The sequence below is a fragment of the Zonotrichia albicollis genome, chromosome Z, assembly GCF_047830755.1.
Source record: "Zonotrichia albicollis isolate bZonAlb1 chromosome Z, bZonAlb1.hap1, whole genome shotgun sequence".
Lineage (NCBI taxonomy): Eukaryota > Metazoa > Chordata > Aves > Passeriformes > Passerellidae > Zonotrichia > Zonotrichia albicollis.
Genome location: NC_133860.1, coordinates 72,854,847 through 72,877,182, shown reverse-complemented (window position 1 = coordinate 72,877,182; position 22,336 = coordinate 72,854,847).

Here is a 22,336-nt window from a genome sequence, read left to right as displayed (position 1 = left end):
AATTGATAGTGCACAACAGTGACGTGACACCTTTCCTGCAAGGTCTTTTGTGGAATACATCTGCTGTACAGTGGGAAAACAAAATATGAGTCTTGACTAAATCTTGTGGTAGAAAGGACTCAAACTGGGAAACTGTTCAACACAATTTGCATATTATGCAGATGAAAAGCTAATGACAAAAGAGTGTATTGGCAAACTCTGCCTTGTTATCTGGCAGTGATGTGTGTAGCAGAAAGAATACCTAGACATAAGCTCTGCTAATGTTTTTTTGCAATTAAGAAAATAAAGTCAGAGAAATGCAGTGAGAACTGCATATGTAAATAAGATTCAGTTGTGATGAACCATGTAATCCCACACAATCCAAATAATCCAGTTCACTTTGGGACACAGGCATCATGATTTTGTGTTATTAATTTTGAATGGTGGAAGAGGGAAAGTAGCCAAGTGCTTATTGAATCCTCATTTCAAGTTTAAGCGGCTGCTTCTTCATCCTTGCTTGCCAGTTCTGAGTGCATTTCAAGGAACATTACTGAGAACAAAATCGAACACCATCAATATTAATGATCTGAACTAGAAAGATAGCTTTTAGTGTGCAAATTAATTACCCTAATCACAGGGTTTTTTGTATCCATTTTAATGAAATAACTATTTATTTCACTGAGTCCTGAGCTTTTCTTTTGCAAATAAGGCACATTTACATGATAAATACATGAAATTTAAATGGATGACTAAATTAAATTGAAGGGGGGGGGGGAAAGACCTTTTTAAATACAATTTTCATAGGAAAAACAGCTAGATTAATGGGTTGGTTAGCTGACTGGCATCTGTGATTAAATCTTTTTAATGTATGTCAAATAGAATTTAATGGACCTCAAGAAGTCTACATAGTAATATTCAGGGTTTAGTGAAGATGCATTTTATCTCCTATTACTGAAGTGTAGACAGCTGAACGCATATTGCTTGTTACTGCCCAGTACACTATGGAGACATTCTGTTTGAGATTAGTTGTGATATAAATTTGCATTTCTTCTTTCCTGTGTTGTGTGTCCTTTCCCCTGAAAATGTTTTTTTTTTTCCTACCTACAGGAATCTAAGACAAGAAACTCCAGTCTAAAATGGTGGTTTCTGATTGTTTGCATGGTCTTCGGATTTAACCATCACATGTACATTAGTTTCATGCTATTGTTTTCTAATAACAACAAGAAAGGGAAAAATGCTTAGTTCAGGGAGACTTAAAACATATCTTTTAAATTCTATGTATTTTGAAAACTTTATTTATTGTGGCAAAGCTTTGAAGGGCTCCTTATTCAACAGGAACAAGATTTAAAACACATTCCAGCTCATTTTTTTGATAACAGTCCTGCAGAACAGAGCATCTTTCTCTGCTTGCTTTTTTCCCAGTCGAGCCACCAGAGACATCTCCAGCTTCCTTTGATTTGAAATGATCAATGGCAGCTGCGGCAGGCAGGCAGGGTGCCCCAGGCACAATGCAAACAAGTCTCTCTCCCAGCTCACTAGGATTTACATTTCAATTGCTGCCACATTTTTAAAGATAATTATAACCTTTTTATATTAATATTTTTCCGTGGTGTCTCTGATATTTTAACAACATAAATATTAATTTAGCATATCAAGGAGAGCAGCTTTCTTCACTGCAATCACTCAAACAAAAAATATCTCCCAAAAACACAGGGCATCAAACATGGCATCTCGATCTCTGAGCATTAGCCACACTTTGGAGGGGAGTGTCTGCTGGATTTGATTTTGCATGGCTCTGCACTGTTTTAAAGATTAACAGAGAGTAACCTTTCCTTTTGACTTGGGACCAAACCGTCCTGCCGCAGCAGCAAAATGTGTTCACTGTCTAAGCTGACATCTGTGACTTATGTGGCTCCAAACAGCATCTTTACCATGGTGAAAAATATCAGCTAGATAAAGCTGCCTTGATAAAATAGATTTTCTTGGAAAGAAAAAGGGGAAATTGCTGCTGGTGGTGTTGAGAATTTTGAGTTTCATACTGCAGCCTTTTTTTACTCCTGTTACCACTCCAGCCTTTTATGCCATTCCCCTTTTACATCAGGAAAAGCCATCGCAGTGTACAAACAGATGCCACTTTACCTACCCTGATAATGTGTTGGATCACAATAAATTTTTTTGCACCCTGCCCTATAAAATTTTAGCATGTAGCATATTTGACTTTCTAAGTCTTCCTCACCAGTCTTCTTTTGCTTCTAATGCAACTACAGCATTCCTAACCGGCCTTCAGTGCTGAGCAACAATCACAATTTTTAGATCCAAACACTTGTGGAAATAATGCTTTTTCCATAGCAACTGACAAATAAGCAGAATTATTGTGTGTCACAAAGAAATTTGATACCAATACCCATCAAACGTTACAAGGAGATCATTCTGCTGCCCTTCTTGCTAATGTGCAGAGTTACAAGCTTTTTATGGGCAAGACCTTAATTTCCTATACACCAAAGCCATGAGCTTGAGCATTGCTTGAAGCTGACTAGAGGAATAAAACTGCTCATGAAATATGCATGACTAACACATATGCTGCCAGGGGAACCTAGTATATTATGTATGACCCTTCTGTAATTGTAAGAAAATGATATTCATTTAAATGGATGTTTATCACAGTTAAAGGTACACATAATGAGACAAAGGTCATGTGCCTAAAAACACAGGTTTAGCCCACTCTTTCTGGCCTTGTTTGAAAGGACTATGACTTTCTCACAGTTGTTTCTCCTGCACATGTGATCTATAATTATGTAGCTTGATAGAGTCTCTGTCTTTAGTTTTATGCCAAATACAGTCAAACTAAATGCAGTTCTAGTATTGTGTGCATACACCTGGGTAATATCTAGGCAGCATATTAAAATTCACATCAAACCTGACTCTCCTTTATCAGCTGCCATTGTTCGGGGCAGCTACAGATTTTTTTCTCATTATTATTTGCCTTTGTGAATTGTATATTTTCCTATTTTTTAAACAATCCAAGTCTCTTACAAGGAAGAGAGAAATTTTCAGGTTACAAAACAGCTACAACATAGTTTGTATATTTCTACTTCAATCAGCCCTCCTCCAAGCAAAGCAAGTTTTGAGCACCATGTTTTAATTAGCTTCTTCCTAAACTGTAACATATTTGTAATGCAGATTTGGCTTTATCTTTGCATGAATACATTCTCAGATTTCTCAGGGAGAGATGTTACACAGAACATTGCACTTAGTGAAAGCCATAAATGAATAAATGCAATAAATGTAGCTTTTGATTAGTGCTGCAGAGCTTCAGCAGCAGATTTCTCTCTTGGTTAAGGATCTTTGCAAAGATGCCTAAAATTATCTTCTACACTCATGAGAACAAATGCCCTGAAAAGCCATGGGTCAAAGAAGAGAAAACCTATTTACCACAATTCAAATTGCTTATGGAAAAAATGACAAATTTCAAGACTTGTGACTACTGCAGAAGTGACTCTAAATCTGGATGTTGTTATGCTCAAGGAAGTGAGCCAACTTCATCTTGGTCTAATGCCATTGATTTAAAACCATACTATCAAGAGAACTGAAAACAGCTGATAAATATTTTCAGAAAAATCACAGTGGGTACTTGGTCTTCCTTCAGGCCAAGACTATACTGACCAGCAGAGTGCTGTTGCTTTCTCATAACAGGCTTGAAGTCAGACTCTCTAGGATAGAAGAAAGAACTAAGATATTTTGGAAGAGGTTTTTATGTACTATCTGCTGGAAAAGAGTTTGAAAAAGGCAGGCCAGGTAATCAGGTATCAGAAAGCTCAAAAATGACAGGACTTTATGTTCCCTGTGTATTGAGTTTCTGAGGAAGCAAGAAAGATTTGGATCTTTCTGTTTGGCCTCTCCTCTTCAGAATTGACACGAGTGCTGTTTGGACCTAGGCTCCCCCTCATTCTCCTTAACAGTTTATACAGGCTAATAGACACATTGAGTATGGGCCCATATTCTTTGAAGTTCATGAAAATTCTTGGGGGTTTTTCATTTAGGTTACCATATAACATCTGAGAAACCCTGAAGCAAAAATAACTCGCTTTCCTTTTCTCATACCAGCAGTAAAAGAGTCAAGTAGTAGCTGCATCTCAAAGCAGGTCCATTTTTTCTGCAGGTAAGAGAAATAACGCTCACTCTTCTGACATAAGTCCAGGGAAAAAGAAAAAATCCACCCCACCCTAAACTAGTCCCATTACCCACTATAAATAATTTCAAGATGTTTATTTATGAAATTGCTGATTCATCCTATCTGGTATGAGAAATTCCCTGAATGAGAATATTTGTACCAATATATCAATCAGAAAACAAGAACAAAATATGATCTGCTTTTTGCAGTCCTTTTTTTTTTGTCAGAGCTGAGGTCACAGCATGGGGTTTTGAATTCAGTCCAGCCCATGAAACAGGATGATGAGGATTGAAAACACTGTAGTTTAACTTGAAGAAAATCTACAATTGTACAGAGCAAAAGCCCCTTATCTTTTCAACTTCTTATCTATTTTCTTGCAGCATGGGTAGTATGCACCCTATTCCTGACAATAGCTCCAGTCCATTTTCCCATTGTCTTAGGCTAATATTTTCTAAAAATTTTCTCTAGTAATCAATCTCAGATAAAGTGAACAGAAAAAAATCAAAGAAAATATGCTGGGTACAGTAACTAATGTATGTGACTACTTGTGCCTCTAATTTAGCAATCAAGTGAGAAATCTTTATTAGCCTTCTGCAGCAAAAAATATAAGATGTCACAGGCTTTGGTTGTAAGCAGCCCAAGACAACTGGGTATATTACCGAGTACAATACTTACAGCAGCAGCACAAGGGGCCCTAGTAGGCATTGATAATTCAGCTGTGCTGCCTAAACGCTGGCGTACACCTGCAAATTGCCTCTTAGCTTGAACAATACAAGGGAAGGGACAGAAGGGTTTGGTGCACGTTTTAGAAAGCTGAAGGTGATTAAAAACAGATGATAAACCTTTCCACTACACTCTGAAAGAAGGAGGGGATTCAAAACCCCACTAAATGTGCTTAGGTGGCTGACTCTTTCTTTGAAAGCAGAGATATAAATTGCAAACTATGCTTTAGTGTTCTCAATATGCTCTGACAGCTTATACTGCACACACCACTTCTAAGCCTAGCTTTTATGTAAATTAATCATGTTAATTAGTAGACAGCATTGAACTCATGCCATTAATCCTATTCCTTCCCTTGAAATGGAAGCACAGTTTCCAGTTCGGTCAGAAAATGGGATTGTTTGCTTCTTTTTCTTTCTTTTATTTTTTTTTTAATCTCTTGTGAGGATATATTATATCTTTTATTTATCTTGAAACCTAAATAGAAGCTGTAAGACGTGTGTGTCTCACAAACACAGTTATACCGAGCACCCTTAAAGTAAAGGGCATCCACATGAATATGCTGCTCTCTGCCAATGGCAGTAACTCCTTTTCAGCAGACAAGCACTCCATGAGCTTTTTTTTTTTTTTTTTTTTTGTGTTGTGAACTATTAGAAAACCAAGAACAGAGATTATTTTGAAAAATAAGAGGTAGCAGTGCCTAGGATCATTTTGCAATACATGAAATACATGGGGTTATATTTAAAAAAATTTCTAAACAGTGCCTGGACACAAATGTAGGGTCTCTGTGCATATTTTTATGGGTTCCTTAGGAAAGATGTACAGATACACAATGCTTATGTACCATTAAATTTAGGGTTCTCTGGAGACATTTTTTCACTGTTCCAACTATAAAGCTTACTAGAGGGATATTCCTGGGATTATCACCAAGGCTATCTTTCCTTTTATTTTTCTCCAGGTCAATTAAGAAACGGTTGTTGTTTGGTTTTTTGTTTTGTTTTGTGGTTTTTTGTTTGTTTTGGTCTGGTATTGGTTTTATTTGTTTGGTTGGTTTTTTTGTTTTGTTTTGTCTGGTTCTGTGTTTTGTCTTATGATAACTCAAGTATTTTTCTTACCTTTGTGGTATGGTAGCAGTGAACAAACTTGTGTGACATAAAGCACAATGCACCAACTTAATTTTTCATGTTGCTGCTGAGAGTGTTAAAAGTGCAGAAATATTACCTATATTAAAGTATGTATGGAGTGATTTGAATGACCTTGTAAAATCTCACTGTTAGAGGCAGTTACATGAAGGGACCAAATACCCAAAATCCTCTTCAACTCTGCTTTTCAAAGCATAAATTTAGCTTAATTTTTTTATACTTGCACCATTACCTGTAAATCATTCTAAACCAAATAGTAATTTCTTCAATGGCTTGTTTGGAAGGATTAGAAGGAAAAGGAACACTGATCCAGAATTATCAAGAACCTTCCATATTTAACTGACAAGACTCTTAAAATCTCTATTGAGGCCAACAGGACATTTTAATTTTCACTAACTTTCAGTATTAAATAAACCTAAATAAATAAATATTCAGCATGGTTCAGGGAGGAATTTTTCCAAATATTCTCTTTAATGTTGTTGCAAATCACAATGGCATCATTTTTACTGCCTTTTTATTTTATTTCAGAATCACTGTTTGAAAGCACATCTCCTGGTATCTGACATTCACCAGGGGAAGCATGGTGAAACACTCTTGTAGTGCATATAATGGATTATGGCATGTGCATTGAATGCACTTCCGTTGCTAAGGGACATTAAACACTTGAAACGCAACTGGATCCCATTGAACTAGGTGTAAGGTGTTCTTTGCATTCTCAGAATCACAAGTTTTACTATGGATCTGCTTCTAAGGGGCTTCACCCCTTCCCAAGGAAGACATCCTCAAGCAATGTTCACTAGAAGGGTACAAACCTAGTGTGGAAACCTAGTATAAATCTGACTTCCTTGGAGCAGACAGCAAAAAGTCTAGAAACACAAGCAAAATGAGCATTTAGTTGTTAATTGCATTCTTGGTTACTAATGTAATAATTCTTACATTGGGGGGGAAAAATTGTGCTGTTTATTAATGACTTTGTTCACAGTTGATTTTGTGTGCACCTTCACATTATTCTTACATTTGGCAATTATTATTTTTTTCAAAGATGACCCTAATTATTCTTGTTTTGTCATTTGTGCAGGGCTTTTTTTTAAGATTGATTGACCATCCATATGCACATTCTAGCTCACAACTCAATTTCAATAAAAAAAAAAATTTCGGGTCACTCTTAAGGTTGGTGATTTCTTCATAGGAGATATTCCTTACTATTCAGAATTTTCCAAGCTGTCCCGAGATTAATTTTAGTTTTTACAGTGATGCTTAGTTCATATATATGTACTGTTATGCCTATAAGAGCTGCTCATTTATCCACAAGGTGCATCAGCAGAGATGAAGCAAAAAAAGTACAACCTGAAATAGCAGCAATAGATAACAGGTGGGGACAGCATGTTATTTTATTACCTAGAGCTATGTGTCAATCCATAACAAAGAAATCAGTGTACTGAAATGTTTTGTATAGAGGCTGGGAGAGATCTATTGAATAGTAAACTTTGAATAAGAATTAGTCCTCCGTGTATTTAATCCCAGAAGATGATAGAAAACAGAAAGCTAAAAACCCTGCAAAGGAGAAGGATTTTATAATTTTGCATCTGTATGGATTCTGCTAGCCTAGCTACAGTCAAGGGCTTTTTAATCTTCTCTCAGGAGGATACTTTGAGAATTTACTAAATAAGCATTATGCTGTGGCAGGAAGGGAAAAGGTGTTCATGGGTATGAGAAGGCAGACAGATGAAAGAAATTGCAAAATCAAGCTACAATGAACAATGTTAGCATCAGGATGTGTGCATATTGCAGACAACTAGGAGATCAGACAGTAATCAACAGCACTATTGCAAGGCGCAACCTAGAATTTCACAGACACTTAGTTGCTTAGCAATACAAATGTATCAAATTTTCTTTATCCCCTGGTAAATATAATATCCCTCCCTTTGCTGTATCTTCTCTACACTCACACTAAGACATGTACATATAGACACTCATTATCTGCCTGTGTAACCCTATTGTACTTGAAACCAATTCCTTCCAGAACAGCTTCCTTGTGGCATCACAGTTACTAGTAGAGTTTCAGCCATTTGCACATCTCGAAGGGACTCACAGGGCCAATTCTTTTGCTCAGTAGGGAGTCTTCAGCAAAGGTTCACAAGTAGGGTCTAACAGAATTTTAGGAGTTTATTGGGATTTCTTTCCCCTTGTCAGGGTTGCCATTTTGTGAGAGATACAGCCAAGATGTTCAGACTGCCTGGCCCTGTCTCAGTCCTGGTACCTAGCGCTTGTGGCATCTGATCCTCAGAGGCACACAGCAGTTCCTGCAGCAGGCTAGCCTGTAAAACAAAGGGAGTTTTCTGAGCAAGCTTGTCTGCATTAACAACACTAGATTCCAGATAGCTGCAGTGCATCAACAATTCAAACTAAAAGAATAACAGTAGCTGAGCAGAACAAACTTCCAACTGTGAAGCAATTATGGTGCTGTTGAATGGCTGATTGCTTGTGTGTGGCCCCCTCAGTTCCCTGATGCAGTGTGCTTATAGTTTTGCAATTGGATAAAATAGATTGGAATGAGTGCTGTCATATAGAACTGCCAGCTGTTCCACTGCTAATAAAGACACTATTTAGCTATTAATACATCCCATTCTTCTCTGCTGTGCTTATTCAAACAAAGTAGTTCTGTTTGCAGAGAGGGTGTGACTGCACCTGTTCTGGATTCAGGAATGCACAGCCCACGAGAGACCCCTTGGTACTCTTCAGTAACAATGCCAACTTCCAGCCAGAGCACCATGCAAAGCCCAGACAGAATGGGCTTTCTTTTCTGACAGATTTGGACGACAGTGTCCTCAAAAAATACAAGCCTTGGAATTAGCTTCCTACTGCTTATGTTTTATAGTTGGCCTTTAGTATAAGGCTCCTTCATCAACACTCAAGTTTTATTTTTTCATTCTTTGTAGGCACAAAGAAAAAGTGCTAAAATAACTATAACTTGAGAGGTATGACTTAAATCATACTTTTTATTTGATTTTACTGGAGAGTTGTCTTGATTCTTTGAATTTTGAGGGAATGTAAGAAAAGTGCCAAGTGTTACTCTGGCATAAGACCATTGCTCTTAGCTAAATTTCATTGAAAGAGATTCGTTTTCAGAATACATGGAAGCTTCCGTAGAAAGTATATATTCCTGTGTTGGTAAAGCTAAATTGATGCTAAACCTGGCTTTAAAAAAAATTCCATATAGGGAGAGACCTAAAAATTTAATTTAACTAATTAGTGTTGCTAGTGCTTTTTTAATAATAGAGGAAGAGGAAGGTTACAGGTGGCTCATGAGAACTTTAAGATTTTCATTTGGCTTCACTAGTGACTTGCAAGATGAGCTTGAGTAAATTTCTTCTTTTTTCTTTACTGGAAGATGTTACTGTTATCATCAAGTTCAATTGTGGGGAAAGTTCACCACAACTGCCAGTGATGGTTACCTGGATAATAGATAGCAAGCATGTTTTATTAGCCTTCTTTGGCATTGATTTAAGGCAATGATAAATTCTCTAAAAATCCTCAGCCTTATTTAGACAGTGAGCTTGGAACATGTGAGAAGCTATCTCTCTAATATAATCCCATTTCTAAAGCTAATTTGTAGAATATTAAAGCAAATAGCTCTATTAATTTTAATTAATGAGTAATGATGCGTAATGTAATAACTGCAGACTAAATATCAGTCCAGACTTTGGATCTATGACCGGCTGTGATAAAAGGTGTGAAAGAACTGCCTCTTGGCCTTATGTAAGATGTTCAAAGTGGGTGGAGGGGTGAAGTCACCACTAAAAGTTAGTGCTGATAAATTAGAGAACGCTGACAAAGGGTTTTTGAAATAATGTGTGTAGATTAAATAAAATACCAGTAAAGAGATAAAGAGACACCGTTCATTGATTGTACATTTTCTTTATGTCTGGACCCAAGTTTCAACTACAAACCTAGATATATTAACCCTCTGAGTAAGACCAATATGACTATCTTCCAAGTAATCTATTTTGGAATGCCAAGAAAACTAAACTGTCTTAATATTCACTTCTAATTGAAGCTAAAAATTAAGATTTCTTTTTATGTGTAAAGATTAAAGAAAGGATTTTTAAAAAAATTGTAATTTCCTACAGTCAATTTTTTTTGATGTGTTTCACTCTTTTGAAACAAATTTTTAAATTTAAATTCTCAAGATAGTATTTAAAAATTAAGTAAAAATTTGTTGTTTATAACAAAGAGTAAGAATTTAGTGCTTACCTGTTACTTGCCCCAAGAGTATCTGCTTGGTGCTCATGGAGAGGGCTGCAGCTGCAGCTCCTGACAATGCCCACCCTTTCTGAATAAACCTGAGAAAAAATGTCTTGTCTTTGGAGTACTGCTCCCTGTATCCATCTAAAAGCAACAAGAAATTGCAAAGGCAAACCTATTCATTCCTGAGAATGAACTTTCCTCTCCCTTTGTTTAGGTAGGAAGTTCTTCTGGTCACGCACTGTTATTTACTTTGGGACTGTAGCATGAGTGTAAGGAATAGTTATTTACATTGATGCTCCTTAAGTGTTAGCACGAACAAACACCTAATAAAATAGATGATGAAGCATCCTTCATGCCAAACCCTAATTAATAATTTTTTAGAATAAAAATACTGAAGATCATTCAAATATTATCTGTCTTAGTAATTGTTTTATTGTTCAGCTCCTGTTTTCTTTAAATTCCACAGGAAAACATAAACAGCAAATGCAACAACTTGTAGGCTGAAGAAAAGAAAAAGAGAGAAGAAAGAGGATGGTAAACTAAATGAGCTAAATATAAATAAAACAAACCCAGACATGAGCTCTTTTCCTGCTGAAGAAAGCAAGCACTTGAATTTATCATCCAGTGCAATTTGATTAAACATGCCACTGTTTACAAATAGAACATACCAGTTCACTTGTTGGGTTTTACATTATTGATGTGCTTTTTTGTTAAACTAGGTCAAAGAAATATTTAAACAAAGGCATTTTGTAATATGAATAAAGAGACAAAAAATTAAAGGAATCTGTGCTGATGACTTATGAAGGTTACATTAAACACATTTATTCTTAGTTTCAGATTGCCCTTATGTGTGAGTCTCACAGTGTAACTCTGGGCTCCATTCTGCTCTTGTTAATTAGCTTTAGTTTGATGTAAATGCTTTGACTTCCTGGAATTACTCCTAATCCATAGCAATGTAAGAAGGAAGAATTCAACACTTGAATTTTTTTCCTATATCTATAACTAGTCAAAAGACAACAGCTGAAGTATACTATCATTTCCAAAGACCTGAAGCAAATATTTGTAAATGTTAATATCCTGAGAGAAGATAGATTTTACTTTTCCTGGAGGCATTTGTCTGTAACATTGACACATAATATTAAACCCCACTGTGAATGATAAAATGACATTTACAAATTCTGACTTCCTGCATGTTTTCTTACAGAATTGGCATTGAGATGATGGATGAACCACCTGCCATAAAACATCTAGGATTAATCTTTAAAAAGGATCTAAACCTATTCCAGCTGATGGTATCGCAAATCCTTTGATTACCTTGAAAGTGAGCAGAAATGGGCCACAACTGAGAATTTCCCTTTTAATGTTAACCTGACTACAAAATCTTCAGAGGACCCCGGAGGATTTCACCATATGCACTTTGCTAAATTGCACAGCATCGGGCTTCAGTGTTCATCTGGTCACTCTGTGTACTTGGGGCCCAATGAGTCACTCCCGAATAACAAAACAGAACAAGGCAAAACTGAATTCCAGCAACAAAACTAATTCCATTATATAACCATAGGTAAAATAAAATTTAATTTGTGATTAATGGAACCTTTTCATTCAATGCAGGATGGTCTTGTGTGGAATGTGAGAACAGGAGAATCTGAGATGTCCCCTCGGTTTTTACTGATGTGAAGTTTAACATTTTAATGGCAGAATCATCATTAATAGCAAGAATTTCAATCCATACATTGACATGGAGGGTGAGCTAGAGAGAGCACATAAACTGTTGTAATCTCAAACCTGTAATCCTGTATAATTACGTCTTCTGTTTCTCCTGACCTTAATTTAGAAATGCATCCATGCTCTTTAATCTTTCTTGTTGCAACTCCTCCTTCATATCTGGAGATGACTGAACTATTCATCGTAAGCAGCTTGTCAGATATACTAAGATTTTTTTTCAGAAGTGTTCAGTGACTTAAAAACCAGGAAGCAATCTCTAAAAATGACCCAAGCATTTTCAAATCTAATTCAGGACTTCATGACTCTGGTCTCTAAATACTCACATTGTGCATAAAAACAGGATTTTATTTTTGCGCCATCTTATTTCTTATTCCATGATAGCACCTGAGTGCCAAGCTTAGTTTTTTTTCATTTTTTCCACTTCTTATAATTCATTGACAATATATGCCTTTAGTACCTATCATATTGGAGGGGATATTATGAATTGTTCGTGTATGATATGCTTTTCTACATCTACATTTATTCATCTCTCTTTTATGATGAAGTTTTTTTAATCCTTTAAAATGGGAGTAAGTTGAAGGAGAAATCACCTGGGTTTGCATTTCCAGGTAGAGGATTTTGGGGATTTGTCAGAAGAAGAGAAACGTTAAAAAAATATGTGTCAAAAAACATGATAAAAAAACCTTCTCATGTAAACATTCATTTTGGTAGTCTGTTTTTCTGGAATCTGGAAATACTGAAATTTATAATACCTGAGGCCATTACATGCCAAGGGAAGGAGGAACATATAAGCCTGATTTATTTTCTGTCTAGAAGACTTCGCTTTCAATTTTCCTTTGTTATGTTTCCAATAATGAGTTGGCCACCCTAAACATAGGATGTCCAGGTAGGCAGTTTCAGCACCTGTACACTCATTTGTCTGAAAAAGATGAAATTTATCTGATAGAAAATGTCTAACTGTTCTTTTTTGAGTACTTAGGTGTACTCAATCAAAAATTACAACCTAGGTTCTCTTGAGTATTACTACTACTACTACTACTACTACTACTACTACTACTAATAATAATAATAATAATAGTAATAATTTGTAAAGAAGAAATTAGCAGATGAGTCACCAAAACATAAGTCAAAAATTCCAGATGCAGTGGCTCTGCAAGTCTCTGTGCTGTAGTTTGAACTTTAAACAATTTTTTCATTCTATCAATGAGCACTTTTCTCTGTTTCTTTCTAATAACAAAATTCCTGTGGGGTCAGAGAGACCCTTAGATTTTTGATTCCACCGCCCCCACCCAGACCTTCAACTCATGTTTTGAAATAAACCCAATCAGACAACACCCAAGAGCCCATAATACACATATTTGCTTTGCTATTTTGACCTTTTTGGGTTTTCCGTCCACTTTATACATTTTTGTTTCTTTTCTACCTCTCCACTGATAACTTCTCCTTTGCTTGTTGATGTTTCCTGTCCTTTATAGTATAGTTTGCTGACACTGTTATCAGTTCAGTTTTTCACAAATTCATTCAGCACTCATTTAGTGCCATTATTGTCATTAGAACAGAATACAGCTGCAAACTCCCATCAGCTCCTCTTTCTTTCCTAATTCCTTCAGAGTAGTTTATTATATATTTACCCCCTTCCTGCCTTCTTCCACATTTCATCGCATCTTCCCTCCTACTACTTTGCTTCCTCCCATTTGTCTTTCTTTCAACATAATGGATTCTTTAATTTTCTTCTCTGCTTTGTGCTTTTTGTGACTACCCACCTTATTGAAATACTGACTGAGAAGACATTGAAAGGACGACAAAAAGAATGACAAACCTTGATGGAAGTGTTGGAAGTAGCACACTAAAAAATCGTACATATATGTCTATATATATAGACATATATATATATAGACATATATATACATATATGTCTATATATATATACGCATCAGGCAAAGCAAGATAGATTAAATATGTACATTTTCTACGTATGTCTGTGCAGAAAAAATGAATTTTTTGGACTACTGTTGTTGTGGTATTAATGTCTCATAGGAATGCAGCAGAGTACACACACTCAGGTGTACTCACGCCCTCTTAGTTATATAGCTCAAATATAGAGTATGCTCAAGGAAATGTAATGTTGAAGAATCAAAATTCTCTGATAGTAGCTATATTTGTTCAACATTTCCACGACTCTGCCAAACCAATGTGCTTCTTTATCTTGTGCCAAGCTGTTTCCAAATTGCTCCCATTCATATGATACAAAAGCTTTTAACTATCTTTGACGAGAAAAATTTTTAGGGAAGTCATTAAGATAAGAGACCTCTGCAGGCTAGAAATTACTCAGATTGCACAAAATATCCTCTGTATGTGTACTATGTTTTTTTCTTCTCTATTCTCTCTCTTCTTCCCTTTCTTTTCCTCCCTCTTCTTTTTCATGAGAGAGTGTGGGGGATGAGTGGAGGGACGGAGGGAGGTGTTCCTTCTACTAAATGCAATACAATGCAACAAACCAACACATTGCCACAAGTAATGTATGCCTCTGTCAGTGTGCAATGCAGTTCCACTCATGAGGTTATAAAACACTGAAAATGGAAATATAGCCTGAGGAAAAGTTTTGCATTCTGAGCTCTAAAGTAATCTCAGAGACAGTGGATATTGAAAAGACAACATACTACTCCTCCCTTTAGAAAAAGACAAGGAAAAGTGGAAGGTATGAAGTCACTGGGCAACCTATCTAGCAGAAATAGATAGTTTGTAAAGCTGAACACAGCCCTTGAAGGCAGAAAGAACAACGCTTCTGCCGTTATCTTGCTGATTTCTTTGTGTTGCGATACAGGCCAGCAGCATTTGTAAGAGACGTGTTTAGAGCTGCTTAAAAAAAAAGGAAAAGGAAAAAGAATAGAGGAATGAAAAGACCTTTTTTCCTACTCTCTTCAATCTACAAGGAGGAGAAAAATGGACCACATTTACAGGGGAAATGGGCTTTTCTTTCCCTTATCCTGGCCCTAAGTATTACAGGTTTACATAACCTGAACTAACAGTTCACCAAATCTACTCTCTAGAGAATGGATTGTGGATCCTTGTTAAGTTTTTCAGCTTAGAAGAAATTTTAATTTCCAAGACAGTCAGAAGACTGTTGGCTAAGCACTACCTTTCTAGGCTTGCTGAACAGGACTGTTTTCCTAGATTGCAAATTATTTGTAGGGCATAATTTCCTTTCACTTACTAGCGTTCAAATAGCGACAGCGAGAATGGCAAAGGAACGGTAACACTAGAAACAACATTGTCACAGATTTACTGACAAGAACGGCCCATATCATCTGTCTTACTGGGTTTCCATTGAATGTAATATAAAAATTATTATGTAATATGAAAATTAACATGCAGTGTCTCTTTAAGATTTAGCAAAGAAACCGTCATGCACATTTACCTCATATCAGAGTATGTGAGATACAGATGAATCTATGGGTACTGAGACAGGTACTATCTCAGATGTGCAATCCATTTTAGCACATTGTCTTTTCCAGTGTCTCTCTCTGTAATTCTGATTTCTTTCATGTTGATATTCTGTACACACTGAACCCACTGTCTCCAGTATGGCAACTTTAAAGGCATTTCCTCTAGCTATGCTAATGAAAGAGTTGCAACCAAATTCAGTATTGGCATAAATCTGTTATAGTTAGCAGAAATATCACTGATCTCATAGCTGAATGTGGCTACAAATATTCCAACAGCAGGAACAAGCCAATCTGACAAAGTGTACCACAGCCTAGGGGCTCCAGGGCTCTTAAACATCAGTGCCTGTTAAATGTGTGCCACAAGTCTGGCTACAGAGGAGAAGATACAGCTGACTTCATTACAGACTGGTTTCATTTTGCCTCATGCTACGAGAGTTTCTAGCTCTCTGCTGCCACTGAATGTGGGAGGTTCAGCAGGTGGGAGTTCAGAGCTCAGGCACTGAATGAGGCTGAATGACCCTGGGTTCAGCTGTGTTTGTTTTCAGCAGGCCGGACCTTGGGACTTGGACCTATGTGACACCTCCTGACAGCTCAGGATCACCTGAGCTATCACACAGCTGTGATAACAGGTGACCACAATAACAGATACAAAGGCTTGAAGCAGGCTAAGTAATGAGCCATGAGAAGGGTCGTGATTTTAAACAAACAGGAACTATGGTGTGTGATACTGATACCCAATTATAACCAGCTTATCCAAGGATAGGTAGCATTCATCACGTTGTTAGTATTGTAAATTTGTACTGTCGTAGATACGATTCACACAGCTTGGGGCCTTGTACTTTCACCTATTGTTTTCCCTGTGTTATGATAAATTTTCACAACACTTGATTAAAACTGCCAATTTGTTGGGTACAAAGAAAATCTCTTGACACTACCAGGACTAATTGCATTGTCCTTGCCAAAGGGATAGTTGAATAATTGCATGTGATTATTGCACAGCTATGGTGCTTTTCATGTCAGTGGCAATGCAATGAAGATTGATTCTCTTTAATTAATCATTCAAAAATAGCCCCTTGTATCATTCCTCAAATAGGAGCAAAGATGTTCCTACATCTTTCTTCCAAAAGGCTCCTAGACACAATTGGTTCCTGATGAAATAGCATGGCAGTACATATGTGTGCGTTCTAGATAGGAGGGCCTGTTTTGTAATTATTTGTGATCCTACTCTCCTTATTTTTCTCATTCTGAAAATGCATTATAATTCTAATTGCCACGTGCATAAGAACATAGTGGAAAAACTTAATATTTATTACTTGAATTCCAGGCATTTCATTGTAAAGAGTCACCAGCTCCAAACTTTTTTTTATTTATGTGCCAATTCCCTTCCTTTTAAAATCAAATAGTCAATAGGATCATGCAGTATAAATGACAATATTAATTATTTCAAAAATATCTTGTCTTAATAAAATATGCAGAAGTCAGTGGGCTACATCCTCCTGATCTCCTACAATATCTCCACTAGTAGCAGAAGTTAGTGAGCTGTATGTTTTTCTTCAGTATATCTACATTTCATGAAGTCTATAGCATTCATCTATAAGAAAAATTATTCATTACATTTTCATTCATCACAATTAATGTGATGATTCATTCATCACATTAATTTTCTTTCTATATGGATATTAAAATCTCAGATAATCTAACGGGGTGGATTCTTTTGAATGTATTGATCAATTATGATATCTGATACCACAAAATACTTCTTTTCAAAAAATAACTTTGTAGGACTTTTGCTATTGTTATTTTAGAGACTATATCATTAAAATTAAAATTCATGAAGTGTAAAGTTAACAACATTTAGATTTAGAAGTATAATTCATGTAGGTTTATAACTAAAATTTTATATTTTCTGAATAACTCTCAATTTTTAAATAAACAATGAACATGTTTTTCTTCCATTACTAAACATTTGTATATCTTATTATTAAAAAGAATTGGAAGAAATAGACTAATAAAGAGAGCTACACATGCTATAAATATCCATGAATTGTAATTGTTCTGACACATTTTGTAACTCACAGTTTGAAAACAAAAGTTTATTTTGATAAACTTGATAATATTAGAATGCTTGCATCAAAACCTACAAATGGTTTGTTCGCATGATTCTTGTACACTTATGCATGACTCAAACGGAGTACCGCAGCTGCACTGGTGTGTAACTACCGGACATACACAGAAGTTTTTATGCACCTAAAATATCAAACCCAAATAATTTTTTACAGTTGCATTTTACTACCTATGTGAATTGGATGGTATTCAGCCCATCATTTGCAGGTATGTTCAATGGCAATGCCTCCTGCTTGTTGGAGGATATGGGTATAAGGAGAAAAGTGGTTCATGGGCTTGAAAAGTTTCCATCAATTGAGTGAGTGGGATCTGCTGGGATAAGGATCTAAGTCCTGGTCAAATAACTCAGATTCTAAAAGAAATTTCTTTTGGAAGAATTGCTTATGAAATTTAAAATTTTCCCATTGGCAAATACATTCTCTATACCAATGTAGTCTGGAAACTGCATTTGGAAAAACAAAATAAAACCTTTTCCTCAGTCCTAGAGGAGGTCCTTCATGGACTTGGTGGTTTTAGCAGGCCAAGAACTAGTATCTGAACTTCTGTGAACATTTCTCTCTCAATCACTGTCAGGTAAGATGCCCTTTGGCCAAGGCAGATTTTCAATGTAATAACATGTAAGCACAGAGGAGTACTGAGATTTGGAAACACCCATTCCTTGACATGTGCTGGGGATCCCACAAGCCCACACTTGTGCACAGACCCATGAAGACACCATTCAGAATGGATTCTTTCCTAATACTTCCACTCTCTGTACTGAAGGTTAGACCTATCTCCTCTTTAAAACAAAACAAACAAACAAACAAACAAACAAAAAAAAAAAAAGACAAGAGTTTATGCCTTTCAGAACAGAAAGGAGAAAAATTAAGCCATAATAGAAAGTGTTAGATTTTTTTAAATAGAAACAAGTGCTTGGATGTTTTCCATGTCATGCCAGAAAGAAAAACAAAGTTTTATCATTGTATTTTCCAGTTTACCAAACTGTCTCTCCTAAGAACATATTTAGTTGAAGGAGACACAAAAGAGGGGCAACAGTGAATGCAGATGTTATGAATTCCACTAGGATTTAAGACGCTGAACCGTTGATTTCATTCTTGTAAAAGATGGATTCTCTGTATGCTGATTGCACATTCATTCTTTAATCTTTATATGTTTAAAGTGTGAAAAAACCTATGACCTGAAATTCTCTGGTAAATTGTTGAACATGTGCAACAGACCAAGAAAATCACAGTTGCAATTCTGCTAACACTACAAAAAATAAATTGAAGCCACAGCAGGAAATAAACATTATATGTAAGGACCTGAGATATCACCACAATGCAAGAGTGTATATTGTACTAAGAGATGTTATACTGCCTGTAAAGTCAAAATTTAAAATAGGGTTGACTAAAAGGTCTGCAATAATTAATATAAAATTCTCTCATTTTATGAAGAAGAACTACACACTTTCAGCTGGATTTCCTGACGAATAGTGCCTGTGAACACCTGGATCAATGATTAGGCTGAAATAAAAAGCTTTTTTGGTTTTTTTCAGCTTGTTGCACAAAGGACTGCCATGCTACAACATCCCATTTTTTGTTCTTTCCTGCCAAATGGATGCTTGTGGCAAAATGTAAGCACAAGCAGTTCCATTTAATTAGGTACACATTTTTAATGGAAAAGAATGAACCTTCCTACAACTGCTGTGTTTCCCTCAGCAGCATGCTGCCAAGACTAACACAGCAACAGCTTCCATATAGTGAACTCAGATCACACATATAAGAGCTGATGCAAATTTATCTGCAAGTGTTTATTTGTGTGCAAAGCTCCAAACCGTATTTTTCTTGCTCCTAGTTAGCAGGATTAGTATTCATTTTTTAATACTAAAAGTCCAGGTTTCTTACAAAATATTTGCATATATGTAAGTCAAAGCATTGCAGTAAAACTTGTGTCTGTTGTTGTGTAATGAAAAACAGCACATGAAGCTATGAAAGAGGAATTCTCCACACTTTGCATGTTGTTTACATTGTGAGAATGCATCCCCATTATGCTGCTGCAATTGCTGTTTGCATCACCACAGGATGTGAGTGCTTTCTGGTCCCTGCTATAGCTATTCTCATCACTGACATGAGCGAGATGGAAGTGGTGTTTTCTGTATGGTACAGCTGGGAACAGTTGCTCAAAAATTAACTTGGTTTGGGTCACTTGGCAAAGCTGCTGCAGTTCAGGCTTTGTGCACCTGTAATCCAAGTCCTGAGTTATTGGCAGCTCATCCACGTTGGCTCTGCTGCTCCTTCCTCTGCAGGGGAAAGCCTAGTCACTTTCCCCCTGCTCCAGCATGGGGTCCCTCCTATGGGAGACAGTCCTTCCCGAACTTCTGCAGCACGGGTCCTTACCATCAGCCACAGTTCTTCACAAACTGCTCCAGCATGGGTCCCTGCCATGGGGTGCAATCCTTCAGGAACAGGCTACTACAATGTGGAACCCCATGAGTTCACATGCCCTGACAGGGAGACCTGTCCAGGATGGACCCTACTCTCCATAGTCCACAGGTCCTGCCAGAAGGCTGCTCCAGTGTGTGCTTCCGATGGGATCACAGCCTCCTGTGGGCATTGACCATCTCCAGTACCACGTCCTTTGGGGACTGCAGGTGGATCTCTGCTCCACTATGCACCTCCATGGGCACAGCTCTCTCACCATGTTTGTCACCATGGACTGCAGGAGAATCTCTGGTCTGACACCTGGAGCAGCCCTCCCTTCACCACTGACCTTGGTATCCACAGAATTCTTTCTCTTACATAATCTCATTACTCTCTTCTCTGTCCACAGCTGGCTTCTGCGCAATAACTTTATTTCATTCTTGAACCTGCTATCCTATTGGTGCTGCTAGCATCACTGATGGGCTCAGCCTAGCCCAGTGGTGAGTCTGTCTTGGAGCCAGCTGAGACTCGCTATGGGAGCTTACAGTAGCTTAGAACAAAAGCCACCCTGGTAGCCCTCCTGCTACCAAAATCCTGCCATGCCAACCATTACAAAATCACAGAAACAATTGCATTAGAAAAGACCTCCCAGATCATCAAGTACAGACTGTGAGTAATCACCACCTTGATAACTAGACCACGGCACTGAGAGACACATCCAGCCCATCCTGTCCTGGAGTGACACCTCCAGGGACAGTCACTCCACCACCTCCCTGGGTAGCCCATTCCAGTGCTTGAACCACCCTTTCCATGAAATGATTCCTCATAATGTCCATGCTAAACCTCCTCTAGTGCAGCTTGAGGCTATGTTCTCTCATCCTGTTGCTGCTCCGTGGGACAAGAGATTGACTCCCATCTGGCTACACCCTCCTTTCAGAGAGTTGCACAGAGCAGTAAGGTTTCCCCTGAGCCTCCTTTTCTCCAGGAAAGAAACCCCAGGTCACTCGGCTGCTCCTTGAATATCATATACACCAGACACTTCAAGACCTTTGTTACCCTTCTCTAGACAAGCCCCAGCACCTCAATGTCCTTTCTGAATTGAGGGGCCCAAAACTGAAGATAGACTATGAAGTATGGCCTCACCCTGTGCCAAGAACAGGGGAAGAATCACTTTCCTGATCCTACTGACCACAGTATTCCTGATACAGGCCAGGATGCTGTTGGCCTTCTTGGCCACCTGGGCACAGCTGGCTCATGTTCAGCTGCTGTTGATCAGGACCCCCAGCTCCTTTCCTACTGGGCTTATTTCCAGCCACCCTGATGTGAGCCTGTAGTGCTGCCTTGGGTTGTTGTGACCAAAGTGTAGGACCTGGCATTTAGCCTTGTTGAACCTCACATGGCAGTTCTCAGCCCATTGATCCAACCTGTCCAGGTCCCTCTGCAAACCCCTCCTATCCTCCAGCAGATTAACACTCCCACCCAGCTTGGTGTCATCTGCAAATTTGCTAATGGTGGGCTCAATCCTCACATCCAGGTCATCAATAAAGATATTCAATGGGACTGTGCCCAAGAAACAGGACTGTGTCCCTGTGGGACACCACTAGTGACCAAACACCAACTGGCTGACCCAATACATTGGAAAAGCTAGAATTTCTTTGATATGAGAGTCTTTGTTCACCAGCTGCCTAGAAAACTTCCTTTGCTCTCTCTTCCCGGCCTCATAGATCTTGGAGGTTATAGCCTAATTTCCACAAAACAGGCAGAAATTGTCTCTAAACATATTATTCAGCTCCATGTGGACAGCAAAATCTCCTGGCCAGAGGAAATGGCTGCAATGGGAATGGGATGATGCTCCCCCACTTATCCCTTAATGATGTTTTAATGAACTAGGTATACTTTTACTCTACTGATGTTGGTGTGCTACAGTGAGTGCTGCTGAGGCTCCAAGTATGCCGAGCTTTTCCAGAGGTTAGACATCTCTCCATTTTATCTCCAGATGATGATACAGACCAGCAGAAACTGAAAGTTTACTTTTGAATATCAGGGGGATTTTCTATGTAATCACTTATTTGCATTAGACATCCAAGAAAATTTTGGGGAAAATGGAAAAATGATTAGTGGATTAACATATAAAACACAAATTTTCTCATTCACTTCATAGTATGAAGAAAAAAATTTTGGTAGGATGTATTGTAAGTGTCAAATCAGGTGCCCTAGAGCGGAAGAAAAAGAAGTTTCAACAGCTGGCTTTGCTTTCTCTGATGAATCTTCTATCTGCTTATAATAAGAGAATGACAGAAAATAAAATTCTTCCACATTCTCTATTAAAAGGAACTTGGCAGTTGTTACTGGAAGGTATTTTGGAGCCAATTAGATCAACAT